Genomic DNA, 12557 nt, shown 5'->3' with positions numbered 1-12557 from the left:
TATATTAAAGTTTTTCTTCATTACCCATTTAAGCCGTCTCCAGCCATTATTATCCTTTAATGTCCGTTATTATTTAGAATTTGACATATACATCACAGAGCCAGCATAATTTTAGCAAACGTATACAACACCATGTATGTCCGTTACTATAGTCTTGGGCATTTTTTACACTATTCTATATTGATCTTATTGTCTGCAAGCATGGAGAAGTTACTGAGTAAATGCCCAAGTAATAACAGAGAAGGTAAGGTATGATCGGACAAACATGTGCGAGTTGTTATTCTGGTCTGTATAAGTTGTTTGAGCATTTGTTCGTCAAAACACACACATACACATCTGTTTTGTATAAAATGACGTGCTTTTGGTATAATCTTTTTCCAAACAGACCAACGCTTTGTTTGGAGAATTTCTTCTCTGTACTTGGTGTAGAATCATGCTTCGTCACGTGCCAGAACTTATAGAGTGTCAAACTGTTCGACTGTCCAGAACGTAGAATGAAGCAAAGTGACATTATCAGAATAGTAGAGTACTCCCAGTGTACTGTATCTAGAATCCTGAAACGTCATCGGATTACAGGAAACGTAGTTCCAGGAAAGTCTACTGGTAGACGCCGAAAAACTACTGCCCGGGTTGACCGTGTTTTGACCAGATTAACACGGCAAAGTCGAAAGTCATGCAACACCTTACGACAGGAATGGCATGAACACATTCATTCCAGTATATCCAGAAGAACAGTGAATAGGAGACTGACCAAACAAGGTTATTTAGCAAGAAGGGCTATCTACAGACCGATATTAACCAGAATTCCCCGCCATCACAGTGTTACTTGGGCAAGACAGCATACCAACTTACAGTTAGGACACTCGACATGTCATCTTTTCAAATGATTCCTGTTTTCGGGTTGTTAAAGCTGATGGTAGGAGTCGTGTTCGTCTTTTGCCTGAAGAACAGACGAAGAAAGACTGTCTTTCACACAGAGTACATACAGGAGATGGTGCAGTACATGTCTGGGCAGCTGTTCATCATGGTGGAGAAACTGCTCTTCATATCCTCCAGGGAAACATCAATGACGCATTCTACAGGCATCACATGGAGACGAGGTTTGTGCTGTATACTAGTACAAAGTTTGGAAATAACTCTGTGTTCCAGGATGGTAATGCCACTGCCCATATTACGCGTATTGTACAATATCATCTCGACCAGGAGGACGTTAAAAGATTGCCATGGCAAACAAAGTCTCCATATTGTAATCCTATTAAGAGCTGTTGGGAAGAACTGAGCCGGAAAATTGCTAATCACGACCCTAAACCAACTACTGTAGCTGAGTTGCAGCGCCTTCTAGAAACAAGTTAGGATGAAATCACGGTGGATTACATCAATAACCTCATCGACAGCATGCCAAGTAGCCTTGCAGAGGTTATTAGAGTAGGAGGAGGAGGATCAACCAAGTAATGAATGTTTAATATGAACTGATATAATGTTACAGATGCTATTTATAACAATTGTATGTTATATTTTGTCATTATATAAGTTTTGGTAAGGTTTTGTTGTGATAAATGAAATGCTGAATTACACATCTTTCTACAGGTGTCTGATAAAAGTGTTTGCTGTTCTAATAAATCGTTCATGATGTCCATAGAACCTGTCTCATTATACAAATTACACACGTAGATGTCTAATATAACATTTATTTCTCACTTTGACAGTGCTAAGTGTATTAGTATCCCATCTTAATAATAATGATCGTATTTGTTACAAAATATGCAAAAATTTTGGCCAAGACTGTATTTAAGATGTGGGGTGTATATCATAGAGTCAACAAACTTTTAATAAACGTATAAAACTATTAATATTTAGGATGTGGGGTGTATATCATAGAGTCAACAAACTTTTAATAAACGTATAAAACTATTAATATTTAGGATGTGGAGTGTATATCATAGAGCTAGCATAGTTTTAACAGATAACATAAAACACTGTATGTTTATTAGTTTTTAGAATTACTAAAACTATGTATGTTTGAAGACATGCTTGCAAAGTCTCTGTATTATTTGTAACATCGATCAACCACCCGGACTAGCTTTTCTGTATCTATATATCTTATTCTCCTTTCTCTCTACATCCAGCTATTTCACAGTCTTGAGTTTTACGACTACTTTTATGCCTTTACGGAACAGGAAACCCAAGATGAGACAGTTCTGTTATACCTTAGCTTTAACGCTTGTGCTGGCGACTCGTGTTATAAAGAGCGTAAAAGTTTTTGCTTTTAATGATACTAAGAAATCACTGTTTCCACACAGATGTACTTATAGCACAGATTGGTATGTGCTCTTGTTGATTTGCTGTTTTACAGCTTTGATAGGGAAAAAGCACCAAACGATCTGGGGTGAACCTTTTCATTTCATACACTGACGAAATGAGCCAAACATTTCACGAGAGTTAGAGGAAGTGTCATCCCTCCAATATACATGGATGAATGGGAGTATTGAATATCTCATTTTTGACAACTGGTCAGTTCTTTTCACTTCTGTAACACTTTTTCATGGGAAGAAACTGAATAGGGAAAACATCGTTGTTTTGATCACACTTGAATATAAAATTACGCATATAACGTTAAAATGTAAGTTTTATTCTACTATGTTTCCCGGGATACATTTCGTTTGAACTTGTTGTTATTACCGCTATATGTGTGCTGTACTTCTTATACAAAAGCTAGCGTAATCAGAGTAGTCAAAATATATGTGGGAAAGGCCGATTATACATAATCAATGTAGTCAGACATGTGGGAAAAACACCAGTTATACATAATTAGTGTAATCAAGCTACATGTAGAAAGTACCAGTTGTACATGATCAATGGATTCAAACTACATTTAGAATGTATCAGTTATACATAGTTAGCGCAGTCAGACTACTTGTAGAAAGCACCAGTTATACATAATCACTGTAGCCAGCTACATGGAGAAAGCACCAGTTATACATAATCACTGTAGCCAGCTACATGGAGAAAGCACCAGTTATACATAATCACTGTAGCCAGCTACTTGGAGAAAGCACCAGTTATACATAATCACTGTAGCCAGCTACATGGAGAAAGCACCAGTTATACATAATCACTGTAGCCAGCTACATGGAGAAAGCACCAGTTATACATAATCACTGTAGCCAGCTACTTGGAGAAAGCACCAGTTATACATAATCAATGTAGTCAGACATGTGGGAAAAACACCAGTTATACATAATTAGTGTAATCAAACTACATGTAGAAAGTACCAGTTGTACGTGATCAATGGATTCAAACTACATTTAGAATGTATCAGTTATACATAGTTAGCGCAGTCAGACTACATGGAGAAAGCACCAGTTATACATAATCACTGTAGCCAGCTACATGGAGAAAGCACCCGTTATATATGTTATCAGTGTAATCAGACTATACGTATAAAGCACCTGGTAATATACCTTATCAGTGTAATCAGACTATACGTATAAAGCACCTGGTAATATACCTTATCAGTGTAGTTAGACTGCATGTATAAAGCATCAACCTCGTCAGTACAGTAAGACTTTATATAGTGATATATATATATATATATATGAAAACCGAACATTAGTTTCACGCTGGGAGTTTTTCACAGTTTAAATTCTTTGCTTCGATATTGAAACTAATCATGCCATAAGATGCACAACTCGTGAACAACTTATGTTGAGTAACTAATCTCTACAAAGGAATAAGACATGGGGGGGGGGGCAGCAGAGAGCTATAATATTTTTTCGCATTTTTATCCCTTCTCTCTCTCTCTTCCTTAGAGACAGTATGCTATTTTTATTCATTTGTGTAATATCCTGGTACTGGTTGTTGAAGACGCTCGAAATGAAATCTATAATACAATATACGTTCTTCTCTTTCTTTTTTTGCTGGCTTCCTTTTCAGCATTTTCAATACAGTTAACTGAGTTCACAGCGAAATTATAGTCACACGAACATGTTTACAGACTGCATATGATAGGCAAGAAACCTTTATAGAAGGCGAATAGAGTCTGTAAGTTATTCTACAGTAAAGCCCAGACAATAATTTTGTAATATTGCCTTTCTCTGCATGTCATTTGAAGGGTTTCAGGTTGAACAGGCGAATGGTTTTGTTTGTTAAAGCGACGAAATGAAGCAAACAAGGAAAGATCAAGGAAGGGGAAGAGCAACAGCGAATCGTAGGAAAGAATATTGAATTGAAGAGATTATTTTCTTCGAAAATATCTCATGTCTGAGACACGTTTCTGTCAGATACAGCCTTGTTTTTAATAATTTGAAGCTATTGAGAAAAATGCGCTCAGTCAGGGAGACGGGAATTTCCGCTTCACTGCCACCAGGAGTGCAATGACTTCAGCTTGTCCATATTCTTCTTGTGTCACCCAGTATAAATGTTGTAAGCCATCTTCCTACGTCCCTTTTTTTTTCGAAGATCACTTGCAGAAAGTATAGTGCAGAGTGCCTAGATATGAAGATAATTTTACAAGAAGAAACTTGATGTTTACGATCTGAAATGCTTCAGAAACTTTCTTTCAATGAACAAATAAATACCAGGAGGTTCCGTTGCGCTATTTTGAGTTACTGAGTGTTATTAGCTGTTCTATTGACTTAGTAACGTAAAACTGGTTGTCTGTTTTTTGTTCATAAGTTTGGCATGAATCTTCAAAATTCAAATGATTGAGGATGGAATAGTCCACCCAATCTCATAAGCTTCTACAATTAGGTGTCAAGAAAATGCAGAATCCACACGACAAACTCACCTAGGAAGTGCTTGCATCTTTTTTTGATCTGGAGATATTTTTTCTTTTACCAATGGTTACTAATCTACTCTCACCAAAACTAACTTAGCCTTTCCATTACTTTGGTAGATCTAATTTTGTAAGGAGTAATATGTGTATAAGGTAATTTGATATGTGATTTAGAGTGTAAAAAAAAACAAAATAAAAAAGAAGGATGAGATAATCTGAGATGTTTTGAGTTGTGAAATAATATCTGATATAATTAAAATTCTTTGTGATAATAGAAACTTAGTTACAAGTATTATGGATTTGTTTCTTACTGTGATTAACCATGTTCTAAAAACAAAAATATTTGGATAAATTATATTATTATTGGTGTAATGGTTTACTCACTTTTATTTTATTTCTTCTACCACAAGCCAAATGGTGGAAGCTCACCAGAAAGATGAAAAAACAACAACAACAAAATATGTACACATATCCAAACGTTTTTAAAAAGAAAATAGAAAACATTTTTTTTTTTTTTTGCAATTTCAGTCATAGGTAGGTAAATTGAAAGAAAACCACAAGTTTGACAACTTTGAAAAAAGCAATAACGTGAGGAAACAACCCTCAGACATATCAACTTGTTTCAACTTCCCATAGTTTCGAACTTTTCAGGTTAAAGGAACGCAACAAACATAATGAAAATAAATGAAAAATGTTAGATACAGATTACAGAACGAGAAAGACATTCCATGAGAAATTCAAAACTAAATAAGAAAACTGAAAACCCGGTTTACACGTTGTGATAGATTTTGCACATGATAACAAAACTGGACAGTAAAAATAAAATGTTTAAAAACTATCATGTTCGAAAATAATCTCTTTGACGATCCTGTAGCGCTTGAGTAGTGCTTGTTGATAAATTCTTGTTCTAAATCTATCCCACTTTCAGTAGAATTGTACTCGCCTCCAAAATCTATTTACTCCTGCACACTACTTTATGCAAATGAAATTTTCGGAGTTTGAAAAATATCCAGTTAAATAAAATAAAACTACGTGGATATAAATTTAAACTAAGTCTTAGCTATTTCTGATCTGATAATAAGCAACAAATTCAATTTATACTAACTTTGACAAAACCTGACCAGCTCTGAAGCTGTAAGGGACGAAGACAGACCACAACATTTCGTATGCTTCGACAGTTATATTGCAAATATTGCAGTAAACCAAATTTTGATGTTTTAACAGAGAGTCGTTTTTATTTTGATAAAGAGGTCCAGATGATTTGTATTAGGATATCTTACCTCTTCAAGTTTGATAAAAGAGTTAGCACAAATGATCACATACACCCTTTGTTCTCCTGAAGAAGAATAGTCAACTATTCGAAAGCGCTCGAGTTGTGGATTTTATTTTAAGTCTATTACCTCTTCAAGATCAATCTTAGTATTTTGAAAAAAAAAAGGTTTTTACGGTGCTCAAACCAAAGATTTTTATTTATTGATAATCTTTAATAAAACCTTTTTATTTCCCTCTGATCGTTTCACGCAAATCTGTATTGAAAATTTTGGAGAATGGAGAACTGATATCGCGGACTGGCCTAAAAACATTTCATTTGTAAGTAATAGAAATCCTTGCAATATACAGATTTCTCTGATAATAACTTCTTATTTGAATATTAATGATGAGGATATTTGATCACTTTGTTCATCCTTATACCCCAAGAAGTCAAGGGTTTCTATTTGAAGATTTATCATTCATTTTTGATTAGTTTGTATAGTATTCTCGAATATAAGTACACACATTTTGTGCAAAATTTATAGTATTTTTTAGCCCAAAACACTTTTTCATATACAACTACATTTCATAGAAACTTAACATTATCGAAAATTCAGTTTTAAAAGTCAGTGATGTGTTAAATGAATTGATGTTTTTGACTAGCGTCCTTTTGTATAATAAAGAAAATTAAAATGTATGTTAACAGTGTCGCGAATATCTAAAATTCATAACAGAGAAAGAAAAAAGAAAAATTGTGTTAGGTATCCAAAACAAAGAACTTCATACGATTCAATTTGATAACTATAAACTTTCAACTAAATAATTGTCTTATAAGTTAACAAGTAAACTATTTCTAGAAATCGAATGTAATAATTTTTTGTTGAAACATCCAGTTTTCTAATATTCGTGTTTCAATATGTCTACATGTGATACGACATTTCTAAACATCATTTGTAAGTTCGCTCGCTCGAGTTTTTTAAAATATTTTGCTATCTAAAAGGTAAAATATTCAAGGGTATGAAAAACACAGTTAATTTAAAAAGTAATTTATAAATTATATCAGCTTACCTGTAAGTGACTCTAACCCCCAAATTACCGACTCATTTTTATACTGTTTACTACCGGTGGTATATACATATTGTTTCATCATTCAACGTAAAGAAATTATCATAAAATTGGGTGAAGTCACTAATTTTTGGTGTAAAGTACATGGAGGACCCCAACTGAAATCAGTGAAATTAACTGGTCCAATACTGATTATATTTTTCTGTGACTCATGTTCTACGAGGGACCTTGTTTAGAAAGCCAGTAAGGTTTGTTTGTTTGTTTTGAATTTCGCGCAAAGCTACACGAGGGCTATCTGCGCTAGCCGTCCCTAATTTAGCAGTGTAAGACTAGAGGGAAGGCAGCTAGTCATCACCACCCACCGCCAACTCTTGGGCTACTCTTTTACTAACGAATAGTGGGATTGACCGTCACATTATAACGCCCCTACGGCTGAAAGGGTGAGCATGTTTGGTGTGACGGGAATTCGAACCCGCGACCCTCAGATTGCGAGCCGAGCGCCCTAACCACCTGGCCATGCCGGGCCCAAGCCAGTAAGGTCCGTTGCGCTATATATTTTAAGTTATTGAGTGCTGGGAGTTGTTTTGTTGACTTAGTAACTCAAAACTGGTTGTCTGTTTTAGGCTTCTACATTAGGCGTCGAGAAAATGCAAAATTTGCAATACAAGCTCGCTTATAGGGTTAAATGAAAGAAAATGGGAATTTCTATTTCTTTGAGACTCTAACAAAAGGCTATTTTTGAGTTCAAAAGATTGAGATGAAACCAACTTTTGTGTTTCTCACCAATTAATGAAAGAAGGTGTGTATGTGTTTTGCTATAGCAACGCTACATTGGGCTATCTGCTTTGTCCACCGAGGGGAATCGAGCCTCTGATTGTAGAGTTGCAAATCCGAAGACAAGAAGGTGTGCTATACAAGGATTTTTGACCCATTTTTATACGAAATTCTGCGATTTACTCGAAAGTTTTAAGTGTAAAATACATTTTTTCCATAACATACAGAATTATTCGACTTCAGAAAATACCTATCTTTACTTCAAGGATTTCTAAGATAGATATTTATAAAATACCACAGAAAGCTATTAGCTTAATTGAAATGTAATTTTATCTCTTAATGGAGAAAAATTATACAACAAGCGTTTTACATTTAGATTTTAGTTTGTTAGAAAATCTGATTGTGGAGTCTCTCCATTAATTAGCTTTAGCAATGAAACTATAAATGAAACTTCTCATTCCTCACGTAAGAGCAAAAAATGTCTAGAAATTCCATTTAGATTTCACTTTTTGTATATTTTATTTCACCATCTGGCATTTGTATTTTAATGTTTCTAACTCATTTAACATTTTTTGCATTTTTACGTTGGTTAAATACAGTACTCATTATTTTATTACAAATTACAGTTTTTACTGTAAGAAAGATTATTTTTTAGTACAGGAACGACTGGTGTACTTGAGAATGATTGCACCAGTAATCGAAACGTCGTACCTGTTCTAAAAATAACCTTCTTTATTGCAAAAGATGTAACTTGAAATGAAATTATACTTAATTAGTAAGAAAATTCATTACTCATTATTTTAGCTTTTAAAATGGCAAAGTTTAATTGCATTAAAAGTTGGCTAAATTGAAATATAAACAATTTTATATTGTAAGCGCTCTTAAGCTTATATTTATACATAAAAACACGTGTTTTCATGAAAGTAGTTCAAATTATTATCAACGATATTTTCAAAAATAACACGGGGCTTCAAAGACTTTTGATTTTGTATTAATGTATCTAAAGTACTTTTGCTACACTTGTGACTTACATAGACATCTGGAAAAAACTGTGTAAAACATAACCTATTGGAAGGAGTCAGAAGACATTAGGATTACTTAAAGGGAAAAAGTTGTTTACTGGCTAAAGAAGCTTTGAAAATAATAGAATAATCAAGTCATAGAGAAAGAGCTGGATTCTGGGTAAGAAAATGTAAATCTATCTATAGATGAAAGAGTTCTGTAAATTAATCTCAACGGTCTTTCAGGTCTAGTCTGAAAGAATGGAGTTCTCTTTTGTTAAGTAACATTGCATTTTTCCAAGACATTAGCTGTACCGCTTAAGTTACAAAGTTATATCAAATTACTATGTTACATTGTCCATTTCTTTGAATATTTTAACTCCTGCTCCTCCATTACATCATTCACCAAAATGAACCAAGTAAAAAAAGTCAGAAGAGACGCGAATACAAGGACACAAACGGATGGTAAAGTGATATTTTACGAGGAATACTTAGTAACTTTATAGATAAATGTCCTCTGAGTATTCAAAAGTTATTGATTTTGGTACTAGAAAAGATGAAACCTACAAAAGAATATACATAAAGATTAATTATGTACATATTTTATTCCAGTAAATATATTTCTACAAAACAGATGAAATGAGAGTTGAAGCTGAATCTTATTTAATAAAATATGATTTATTTCACTTTTCACCAAAACTACTTAATGATAAAAAAGAATGAAACCTGCTAAGATATTTAGTTTTGATATATGTACAAGTAGAGTGTATTAAGGTAGAAGTTTCAAGCAAATTTAAGGTGAAACTAAAGAATAAAATAAAATTCCTCCGACATTTTATTTACGATTTGAGTAAAAGATTGGTTGGTTCTAAAATATCCGGACTAATGTTAGAAATAATATAATCCTTAATAATGAAAATTTGGTTTTATAATTTCTGAATATTCTTTATTGAAAACATTTTGGTACTTAACAAAAAATATACATAAAACAACAGCAATATGAAGTTAAGTTTAAAAAGTATTGTTGTTTTTTTAATTGAACGAAACTGCTCCAATTCATGGAAAGGAAAAGAATGATATGCTAAGGTGTGGAAACTAGCTAAGTATAGGAAAGTAAAATATCTTAGGTGTGGAAACTAGCTTAGTGTAGGAAAGTAAAGTATCTTAGGTGTGTAGAATAGCTTAGTATAGGAACGTAAAGTATCTTAGGTGTGGAAACTAGCCTAGTCTAGTAAAGTAAAGTAGCTTAGGTGTGGAAACTAGCTTAGTGTAGGAAAGTAAAGTATCTTAGGTGTGGAAACTAGCTTAGTGTAGGAAAGTAAAGTATCTTAGGTGTGTAGAATAGCTTAGTGTTGGAACGTAAAGTATCTTACGTGTGTAGACTAGCTTAGTGTAGGAAAGTAAAAGTATCTTAGTTGCGTAGACTTGCTTAGTGTAGGAAAGTAAAGTAGATTAGGTGTGGAAACTAGCTTAGTATAGGAAAGTAAAGTATCTTAGGTGTGGAAACTAGCTTAGTGTATGAAAGTAAAGTAGCTTAGGTGTGCAAACTAGCTTAGCGTAGGAAAATAAAGTATCTTAGATGTGCAAACTAGCTTAATGTAGGAAAGTAAGGTATCTCGGTGTGGAAACTAGTTTATTTTAGGAAAGTAAAGTATCATAGGTGGGGAAACTAGTTTAGTGTTAGAAAGTAAAGTATCTCAGGTGTGGAAACTAGCTTAGTGTAGGAAAGTAAAGTATCTTAGGTGTGCAAACTAGCTTAATGTAGGAAAGTAAGGTATCTTAGGTGTGGAAACTAGATTAGTGTAGGATAGTAAGGTATCTTAGGTGTGGAAACTAGATTAGTGTAGGATAGTAAAGTATCTTAGGTGTGTAGACTAGCTTAGTTTAAGAAATAAAGTATCTTATTTGTGAAAATTACCTTAGTATAGGAAAGTAGAGTATCTTAAGTTTGTAGACTAGTTTAGTATAGAAAATTAACATATCTTAGATGTGTAGACTAATTTGATGTAAGAAAGTAAAGTATTTTAGGTGTGTAGATTAGCTTAGTATGGGAATGTAAAGTATCTTAAGTGTGTAGACTAGCTTAGTGTACAAACGTAAAGTATCTTAGGTGTTTAGTTTAGCTTAGTGTAGGAAAGTAAAGTATCTTAGGTATGTAGAGTAGCTTAGTGTAGTAAATTAAAGTATCTTAGGAGTGGAATCTAGTTTAGTGTAGGAAAGTAAAGAATTTTAGATGTGGAAACTAGTTTATTGTAGAAAAGTAAAGTATCATAGTTGTGGAAACTAGCTTTGTGTAGGAAGGAAAGTATCTTAGGTGAGGAAACTAGTTTAATGTAGGAAAGTAAAGTATTTTAGGTGTGTAGAGTAGCTTAGTGTTTAAAGGAAAAGTATTTTATGTGTGTAGACTAGCTTAGTGTAATAAAGTAAAGTATCTTAGGTGTGGATACTAATTTAGTGTAGGAAAGTAAAGTATCTTTGGTGTGGAAACTAGCTTAGTGTAGGAGAGTAAAGTATCTTAGGTGTGTAGAGTAGCTTAGTGTAGGAAAGTAAAGTATCTTAGGTGTCGAAGCTAGTTTATTGTAGGAAAGTAAAGTATCTTAGGTGGTGAAACTAGTTTAGTGTAGGAAAGTAAAGTATCTTAAATGTGGAAACTAGCTTAGTGTTGGAAGGAAAAGTATCTTATGTGTGTAGACTAGCTTAGTGTAGGAACGTAAAGTATCTTTGGTGTGTAGACTAGCTTAGTGTAGGAAAGTAAAAGTATCTTAGTTGCGTAGACTAGCTTATTGTAGGAAAGTAAAGTATCATAAGTTTGTAGACTAGCTTAGTGTAGGAAAGTAAAGTATCTTAAATGTGGAAACTAGCTTAGTGTTGGAAGGAAAAGTATCTTTTGTGTGTAGACTAGCTTAGTGTAGGAACGTAAAGTATCTTTGGTGTTTAGTTTAGCTTAGTGTAGGAAAGTAAAGTATCTTAGGTGTGTAGAGTAGCTTAGTGTAGTAAATAAATTATCTTAGAGTGGAATCTAGTTTAGTGTAGGAAAGTAAAGTATTTTAGATGTGGAAACTAGTTTAGTGTAGGAAAGTAAAGCATCTTAGGTGTGGAAACTAGTTTATTGTAGGAAAGTAAAGTATCTTAGGTGTGGAAACTAGCTTAGTGTAGGAAAGTAAAGTATCTTAGGTTTGGAAACTAGTTTATTGTAGGAAAGTAAAGTATCTTAGATGTGGAAACTAGTTTAGTGTAGGAAAGTAAAGAATCTTAGGTGTGGAAACTAGCTTAGTGTAGGAAAGTAAAGAATCTTAGGTGTGGAAACTAGTTTAGTGAAGGATAGTAAAAATATCTTAAATGTGGAAACTAGCTTAGTGTAGGAAAATAAAGTATCTTAAGTTTTTAGACTAGCTTAGTGTAGGAAAGTAAAGTATCTTAAATGTGGAAACTAGCTAAGTGTTGGTAGGAAAAGTATCTTAGTTGTGTAGACTAGCTTAGTGTAGGAAAGTAAAGTATCTTAGATGTGGAAACTAGCTTAGTGTAGGAAAGTAAAGTATCTTAAATGTGGAAACTAGCTTAGTGTTGGAAGGAAAAGTATCTTATGTGTGTAGACTAGCTTAGTGTTGGAACGTGAAGTATCTTACGTGTGTAGACTAGCTTAGTGTAGGAAAGTAAAAGTATTTTAGTTGCGTAGACTAGCTTAGTGTAGG

This window comes from Limulus polyphemus, unplaced genomic scaffold (genome assembly GCF_000517525.1).
Source record: "Limulus polyphemus unplaced genomic scaffold, Limulus_polyphemus-2.1.2 Scaffold201, whole genome shotgun sequence".
In the NCBI taxonomy this organism is placed as follows: Eukaryota; Metazoa; Arthropoda; class Merostomata; order Xiphosura; family Limulidae; genus Limulus; species Limulus polyphemus.
The sequence above is the reverse complement of the archived record's forward strand: the minus strand, read 5'-3'. Positions refer to the sequence as shown.